This window comes from Sinocyclocheilus grahami, unplaced genomic scaffold, assembly GCF_001515645.1.
Source record: "Sinocyclocheilus grahami isolate Dianchi unplaced genomic scaffold, SAMN03320097.WGS_v1.1 scaffold280.1, whole genome shotgun sequence".
NCBI lineage: Eukaryota > Metazoa > Chordata > Actinopteri > Cypriniformes > Cyprinidae > Sinocyclocheilus > Sinocyclocheilus grahami.
The window spans coordinates 240,683-249,873 of NW_015505459.1; the positions used below are offsets into that span (position 1 = coordinate 240,683).

General features: G+C 37.6%; 1 pseudogene; it reads right to left on the reverse strand.

The window, feature by feature from the left end:
- LOC107600235 (cyclic AMP-responsive element-binding protein 3-like protein 3-A) overlaps window positions 1–9,191 on the reverse strand; it is a 37,451-nt pseudogene that overhangs the window by 4,956 nt on the left and 23,304 nt on the right.

Here is a 9,191-nt window from a genome sequence, read left to right on the forward strand (position 1 = left end):
CCAAAAGAGAATCGAGACACCCCTACCCCTTCACGTGAACGCGCGAAACGGAGGGGTAGGGGTGTCTCGATTCTCTTTTGGCTGGAAAGGGGAAGGGCTAAGGGGTAGAATTGGGATTGGGTCTTAGACTTGGCCACTCTAAAACCTTCATTTTGTTTTTCTCGAGCCATTCAGAGTTGGACTTGCTGGTGTGTTTGGGATCATTGTTCTGCTACATAACCCAAGTGCGCTTGAACTTGAGGTCACAAACTGACGGCCGGACATTCTCCTTCAGGATTTTCTGATAGAGTGCAGAATTCATGATTCCGTCAATTATGGCAAGTTGTCCAGGTCCTGAAGCTGCAAAGCAGCCCCAGACCATCACACTACCACCACCATGTTTGACTGTTGCTATGATGTTCTTTTTATGAAATGCTGTGTTGGTTTTACGCCAGATGTAATGGGACACACACCTTCCAAAAAGTTCAACTTTTGTCTCATCAGTCCACAGAATATTTGCCCAAATGTCTTGAGGATAGCCAAGATATTTTTGGCAAATGTGAGACGAGCCTTTGTGTTCTTTTTGGTCAGCAGTGGCTTTTGCCTTGGAACTCTCCTATGGATGCCGTTTTTGCCCAGTCTCTTTCTTATTGTTGAATCATGAACACTGACCCTAATTGAGGCAAGTGAGGCCTGCAGTTCTTTAGATGTTGTTCTGGGTTCTTTTATGACCTCCTGGATGAGTCGTCGTTGTGCTCTTGGAGTAATTTAAAGGCCGGCCACTCCTGGGAAGGTTCACCACTGTTCCAAGTTTTCTCAATTTGTGGATAATAGCTCTGACTTTAAGCATGCTTCACTTTGTCAAACAGGTTCTATTTAAGTGATTTCTTGATTCAACAGGTCTGTCAGCAATCAGGCCTGGGTGTGACTAGTGAAATTTAACTCAGTTAATCACAGTTCTTTCATGATTTAACAGGAAGGTGCAATAATTTTTTCACGTAGGGCCATCATCTGAATCTTTTAAGTGTGACAAATATGCAAAAAAAATAAAAAAATATATATATATATATATCATTTTTTTAAGTAGTTCATTTCCAGTTATTTTTGTATTTGTTTTAGTCACATTTTCTACTGACCCCTTTAACCCCTTTAGAAATGTTTGAGATTTCTGACTTGTTGTTGCAGACTTTATCTTGAAAAATCTGTGCAAAGTTTTGAGACATTGTTAAGCTCTTCTGGAAGGTGGCAGTGAGATCAGTCACTGATGTAATCAGTTGTAATAAAGAAGAAGAGTGAGTTAATTAAGTAATGCTGACGACACCTCTGACATCTCTCTCTTCTCTGGCCTATGTGTCACCGAACATTTACTTTCCTCCTTTTTCTACCTCTTCTGCAAATGTTCACTTTGAAGCTTGACTTTGATTGTGCTTCAGTTAAAAAAATGCCTGGAGCGGATTCCTTCAAAGCTTGGAGCTTCCTTCCTTCCTTCCTTAATTTCTTTTCCTTTCTTAGGCTCCTCCTCCTGCGCTGTCATCTTACCAGGATGCAGGTTCCCGTCTGAGCCGGTTTACTGGAGCCGTTCATCACCAGAGACTGCAGCCAGCGTAACTGCTCCATCAGAGACCTGACAGACAGACAGACAGACAGACAGACAGACAGACAGACAGACAGACAGACAGACAGATAGATGGAGAGAGTGTGCTCCAAGTTAGAGGAAGCGGTAATGGAACTTCCATTTGATGTGAACTTTAGAAGTGTAAAGTACAGAGTCATGCTTTAAAAGGGAACAGCTTCATCTAAGGACAAATATGCAGCATGTGGGAGGATTTCACAGCGCTGCAAAGTGTTTTGAAAATGTCAGTAGGGTTCAAATAAGTTTTGAAGTTCAGTCCATCAACCCAGATGCTTCTGTAGCTCATCAATATATTCTTCAGAATGCTGTTAATTTGGAGCCAAAAGAATTAATCAAGAATCCTCAAAGTGTCAAAAAAGATCCTACTGAAATTCTGATTGATAAATATATTAATAGATATATAAACAGAAAAAAACTCACTTAATCCAAAAATCTTTATTGTTAAAGGATTGTTGTTTAGTTTCATTTGGAATTGAAAATTATGATTCATTAAGAATTTTTTGACATGGGACTGAACATATTTTTAGTTAAGAATTGTACCGTACACTGTAAAAACTATTCTATAAAATTTACGCTTAAAAACCGGCAGCTGTGGTTGCCGGAATTTTACTGTAAAAAATATGGTAGCAACATTTTAGGTTTTACGGTTTTAACTTAAATATACAGTTAAATACCGTAATTTCATAACGATATAATACTATATATTCATAATAGATATATAGTAACCGATATAATGTTACTATACAAACCTATTGAAGTACTGAAATCTGTTTTGTACCTTTGTAATACACTGATAACCACCAAATGCAGGAGGTGATGAGAAAGTCACATGATGAACCAAAGCCCATCACAAGCAGCTCTTAAATAATAACATATATAGAAGGTGCACAGTGTCATTCACACAAACACTAAACACCATCACGGTAACACACATGAAACTGAAATAATGCAATAAACATTAATTTAACAACATTAGGTGTAACATACAACCCTAATATACAAAACTGATAAGAAAAAACTAAGAAACAGTTATTTCAACAAAAACACATCACATTTGAAATGTAACACAGGGAATTCTGGGAAAGTCAATTTATGGTTATTCACTGTAAATTATACGGTCTTTTTCACTTCCAAAAACGGTATACTACTGTAAAATTACATTTAATGTCCAATACAGTTTTTCACCGTATATAGTAGGGGAATTTACCGTTAACCATTTAACAGGTTTTTACTGCAGCATTTTTACAGTCTTTTACCGTTACATTTTTTTGTCATTTTTTATAGTGTAGGACCAGTACACTTGTAGGTAACTTTTAGCACTCTAGCTGCTGCAGCATAAAACGGCAAGTTATTCGCAGAGGAACATTGTTCTGGTCATTACGCGAGTTGTGCTTCGGCTCCGCGATTCTACGTGGATGAATCTAATGCTTGAGGTGGATGATTGCGTTATCACTGCGGATGTCACTAATGACATCAAAACTCTCCCAATAACAAAAGAGAGATGGATTTCTGAAAAATATGAGCATGTAAGCAGCTGATATGCCATTGATGTTTTCACAGTTGTTTTACATTACAAAAGTTTACCAACGATTCAGACATAATATGCTATTCATATCAAATAATGGTGTCAACTATAACTTTGCAAGGCTATTTATAGGCAAATAGACCAATGCAGTATCTGTTTTAGAGATTAGCATTGTTACCAGCATAAACATTATTTTGTGAAGCTAGTCAATGCACAGCAAAAGTGCTCTTGATTCGTGTTTTATAACGGGTGTCGCATTGCCTTTGCTTTCAAACTCTTTTTGGTTCAAATTTCAGTTGTTGTGGTTATAAGTTATTTTACATGCATATAGTAGTAGTAGCCTGACCTGATTTCCTTTATTTACAAATATGACATAAACACGCACGGATGAATACCAGAAGTGTGCAGTTTCCCACGAAATTCGTCCTGACAACTTTAAAATATGAATAATTATTAGAGATTTAGAGTAAGGCAAAAACATTGTTTGGAAGATGGTTTTATGATGTACTCACTCATTATTAATTTTAAACAAAAAGTTGCATAGGCCTATTGTAGCTTTAAAAAACTAAAAGAACCATAAGCCATGGTGTAAATCATGTAAAAGGTATCAAAGATGAAAATATTGTGATGAAACGGACAAATTCTGGTGTCTTTAATGCACATTAAAAACACATTGTCTACACTGTTTAAATGTGGTGAAAATGTGGTTATTGTAATGCAACACCGATCATGGTTTATTGTGCTGTTTTATATTTGTTTTCACTCGAAAACAAAATAACCAATAAAAGACTGAAAGAAGAGACATTTTGTAAATTAATCTCATAATGGAATGTGATTTTTATGAGGGACGGGTTTATTCATTCTATGTATAAAGAGTCATTCAAAATGTAAATATGAGATAATACATATGTACAAATTTGATAAAAGTATTCACAAACAGCAGGAGGGAAAGCAGTGTCAAATGTGAATGATAATAAGCATCTAGCTATATAATCTTGCATGGTTCAAATACCAAAATAAATAGTTTTATGAAGGGAGGAGATCAAACAGGGTGTATGTCAGATTACATTTTATGATATCATAAATCAGGAAATGGTAGAAGCTAGCCAAGATGGCAGGGATTTTGTGACATGCGCTCATTCTCAAAGACTGTAGGAAGAAAAATTTACTTAATTTAATTTTTAAGGAAATTTTACTTTCTTTTTGTGCGATAAGCAGTTTCAATACTGTGTTGGGCCACTTGATGTCCAATATAAATCCAGATCCTGAAGCGAAACCAGTTGAGAACCACTGATTTATAGCCCTGTCAGAGCGGAGCCGAGCTAATATTGTTGTAAAACAAGACTTACGTGTTGGTTTTCTCCAGCTGGAAGACTTTCCTCTGTAATTCCAGATTCTGAGCGCTGCAGGCAGCCATCCTAGACCAGAGTATATTGGCCAATTACTCACAGTGATAAATCTGACTACAAACACTCCCACACACACTCTGTCTGTCACAGCAGGTGTTCACATACACACAAACACCCCCTAAATAGTCTATGTGGTGCTGGATGCTATCTTTTTTTATTGTCAAATCAAAAACTAGATGTTTTCTTTGAGGTCAGTACAATCCCACAGGTGTTTGTTAGCATCAGACGGTGACGTTCACACGACTGATTTGTGAATGTGTGAATTAAAAACAGCAAGATGGCTGTGGTGCTTTTAGTGACTGCAGCGCTGGCTGTGAAATGAGTTTGTCCTTTGGACAGATAAACCCACGGGCTCTTCCTTAAAGGGCAATTTCATGCCCGAAATTTGTGCAGCAGTGTGTTCTAAATTTCTCCAGCCTCTCGGAGGATATTCGATTCCTTTGATCCTAAGTTAAGATAAGTTCGAGCCTGGATTTTTAATGACTTTCGACCTCAATTTAAACTTTACTGCAAGTTTACTTAGTAATGAGTTTTTCTTTGATGTCATATTCATTCATTCAGTCAGTCAGACTGTTTACTTGTACCACAAACAGGACATCTGAGGTGAATGCTTTTATTGTATGCAAGTCAGGTACATACTGTAAAGCAGTTCACAATAGAAATTACCATTCAAAGACTTGGGGCCGGTAAGATTTAAATCTGAATTTATTTAATCAAAAATACAGTAAAAACAGTAAATTTGTATAATATTATTACTGTTTAAAATAACTGTTTTCTATATGAATATGTATTAAAATGTAATTTATTCCTGTGATCAAAGCTGAATTTTCAGCATCATTACTCCAGTCTTCAGTGTCACATGATCTGAATGATCAGCAATCATTCTAATATTTTGATTTGCTGCTCAAGAAACATTTCTGATTATTATCAATGTTGAAAACAGTTGTGCTGCTTAATATTTCTGTGGAAACCATGATTCACATTTTGATAAATCGAAAGTTCAAAAGAACAGCAGAAACAGAAGTCTTTGCATAGAAAGCATAAATATATTTTCTGTCACTTTTGATCAGTTTAATGCATAATTAATTCATTTAAAAAGCTCAACCCTAACTTTTGAACAGCTATGTGTGTGTATATACATATATATATATATATATATATATATATTGTAAAAATCGATGTGTTTTAGAAAGGCAGGGCATAGAGGAGAAACAATGGACAGTATGTGGAAAATAATGCATTTTTTTTTTTTACCTTAAACCGCATAAACACATTTCATTACACCAAATACACAAAATAATGTTCTTTTTAGCAGCCTCATATGACCCCTTTAAACGGTTTGGCTGGTTAGCTAGTTATGGCAGAGTTTCGGATACAGGACATGGTCTAAGTGTTCAATATACCTTGTCAAGTGGCAGTTGGCTGGGAAGACTGACTCCTTCCTTGGCTAAAAGTTTCTTCTCATCTTCACTGAGAATCAGTTCTTGCTGGGTGGAGGGTTTCGACTAGACATAGAAACACATTTCGTTTCATGTTCTTTCAAATTTGTATCGCATGTGTTATAATTTCTTCTGAGAGCAGCCAAGGATATTACTAGACAAAGCTGCAAAGTGCCACACGAGGACACTCTATTTAGTCTCAAGTACCAATGCACTGCATTGCATAATGACAACAAATCCTTTCAGACTCAGGAATTCAGAAAAGTGTGGCACAAATACATCTGCTCACTTGTTGTTTTTCAGCATACATCACATCACATAAATCAATGGCTCAATGCAGCAGCAAGCCAAACACTGAGACAGCATCTGTGGTGGTATTAAAGCATTGTGAAATGCACTAACAGCTCTCTATTGCGCTTTATGTTGCCCGGGATTGTTGGAAGAGCTGTCTGATTGAACACATAGCCCACTCCATGTGTTTTAGAAAGGCAGGGCATAGAGGAGAAACAATGGACAGTATGTGGAAAATAATGCATTTTTTTTTTTACCTTAAACCGCATAAACACATTTCATTACACCAAATACACAAAATAATGTTCTTTTTAGCAGCCTCATATGACCCCTTTAAACGGTTTGGCTGGTTAGCTAGTTATGGCAGAGTTTCGGATACAGGACATGGTCTAAGTGTTCAATATACCTTGTCAAGTGGCAGTTGGCTGGGAAGACTGACTCCTTCCTTGGCTAAAAGTTTCTTCTCATCTTCACTGAGAATCAGTTCTTGCTGGGTGGAGGGTTTCGACTAGACATAGAAACACATTTCGTTTCATGTTCTTTCAAATTTGTATCGCATGTGTTATAATTATTTCTTCTGAGAGCAGCCAAGGATATTACTAGACAAAGCTGCAAAGTGCCACACGAGGACACTCTATTTAGTCTCAAGTACCAATGCACTGCATTGCATAATGACAACAAATCCTTTCAGACTCAGGAATTCAGAAAAGTGTGGCACAAATACATCTGCTCTCTTGTTGTTTTTCAGCATACATCACATCACATAAATCAATGGCTCAATGCAGCAGCAAGCCAAACACTGAGACAGCATCTGTGGTGGTATTAAAGCATTGTGAAATGCACTAACAGCTCTCTATTGCGCTTTATGTTGCCCGGGATTGTTGGAAGAGCTGTCTGATTGAACACATAGCCCACTCCATTCTAAACATGTTTTTATCTGTTCAAAAAACACTATTAACTGCCTCGCTGTTTATCGTCTAGACAGGCTCCTTTCTACGAATGCATTCTTACATAATGCAGTCTTGAACTGTTGTTTAATTGGTGGTCTATACACATACGACATGTGCTGTTGCATCATACCTCATTATGTATTTGTGTGAAGATACAAGTTCAACTTTTAAAGGCCCTGCAATGTTCCATTCCATTTTTTTTTTTAAATCTATTTTTTAACAGCATTACATAAATCAGCTAACTGATAACATCAGTTCACAGTTTGCATGCTTTCAGATTTGCTCTATATGCTGTGTCTTCAAATTTGTCTTTGGTTATTAGGGTGCATTTTGGCTATTAGCATCCTATCCTTAAGTTTAAGCTAAAAGCTTTTTTTAAATGCTCTCGGGACACCTGCATTCTGTTGCAACCCACTGCACATGGCACTCGTTCTAGCTGTGGATGTCACACTAGCTGTATGTTTCACACTGAATGTCACAGCAGAACAGTTGAGTCACATACACTACATGTGATGTCTGTTTGTGTTCTCTCAGTACTCACAGCTTCTCCGAAGTTGGAGAGCAGCAGGTCTTTCACGGTGAGCTGGTAAACGGTGGCTGGTTGAGTTCTCAGCACTGCTGATGTGCACTGAGAGTCTGTCAGACCTTCTGAGAACAGACCGGCCTCCCAATCTGCTGCGCACACAACACACACACACAGAATTCATTTACATCACACTATGTCTGAAGACCAACAGACAACATAGATCTTTCATTTTCTGAGTGCTTGTTAGTACACTGCTGAGTGGTGTTCTGGTGCCTTCTAAGGTGTTGCTAAGGTGTTCTTATCACATTTATACATGGTTGCTACTGTTCTTGGGTGTTACTAGATCATTTCTAAGATGTTCTGATGGTTGTTAGCACATTACTATTTGGCTGCTACTGCTCTAGGGTGCGTTTCCACAAAGCATCGTTAGCTAACTATGGTCGCAAGTTCCATTGAACTCTAATGGTAACGATGGAACATGTGACCATAGTTGCTTTTGGGAAACGCACCACTGGGTAGTTTCAGGGCATTGCTATGCAGTTGCTAAGGTGTTTTGGGTGTTTGGTAGCACAAGTTACAGTGCGAACATGAACATTAAAAGGTATGTTGAAAGAAACAGCACAACTTACTGAAATGTATCACGTTTAATGTAATCGATCAATCAGCGTTTCAACCAAAAGAAAGACGTCAATAAAACAGCTGGGGAACAATATGCCACTTAACGTTGCTTTCACCTCAGGAAAGTTATCAAGTTTTCACAGTTTGTTAGTTAGCTATAAAAACACTAGAGGGAGCTTATTTACTGTAGCGTCTGGACCACTCAAACACACAATATATATTTTGTTAGCTAGATTTAACAAATACTCTGTAACACACCAGGAAGCTGAACAGGCCCCTGGTTCCATGGTAACCCTGACATCCGATACATTTACGACCTCCTGGAATTTAGGTGAAGAAAATCGCTTTCTTGCCAATAGGGAAAATCCACAAAGGAAGGACTTTTCTTTGCTAATTAATTAATAGGAAAATCTTTCTTTGAATGAACACACATGATCCTTCAGGTCATTGGGTATATTATTGTCATCGTGTATTTTGTCTTTGAAATTGTATACTGTTATGCAGGCTTATAATCGAAACAGCTTACATATATATAACTCTACCATGTTTAGTACCTATGTATTCGGATGATCTAATTGAGAGTGTATATTGTATGTTTACACCTACGCAACATATTAGTGTTCTAAGAGTCTTTAATAATTTTTATCCGAGTTTGCAAATTACCATGCTTTCAAACAAAGGGCCATAAAAATGCCCCAGTATCTCAGAACTCCCACTTGAGATTCCGGACTTCCTCATTGGACAAGCCCATCCTGAGAGGCGGGGATCTTCTCCGACCTTAAAGGCCCTGCTCCAGGGACCCTCCCAGTCGGTGGTTTGTT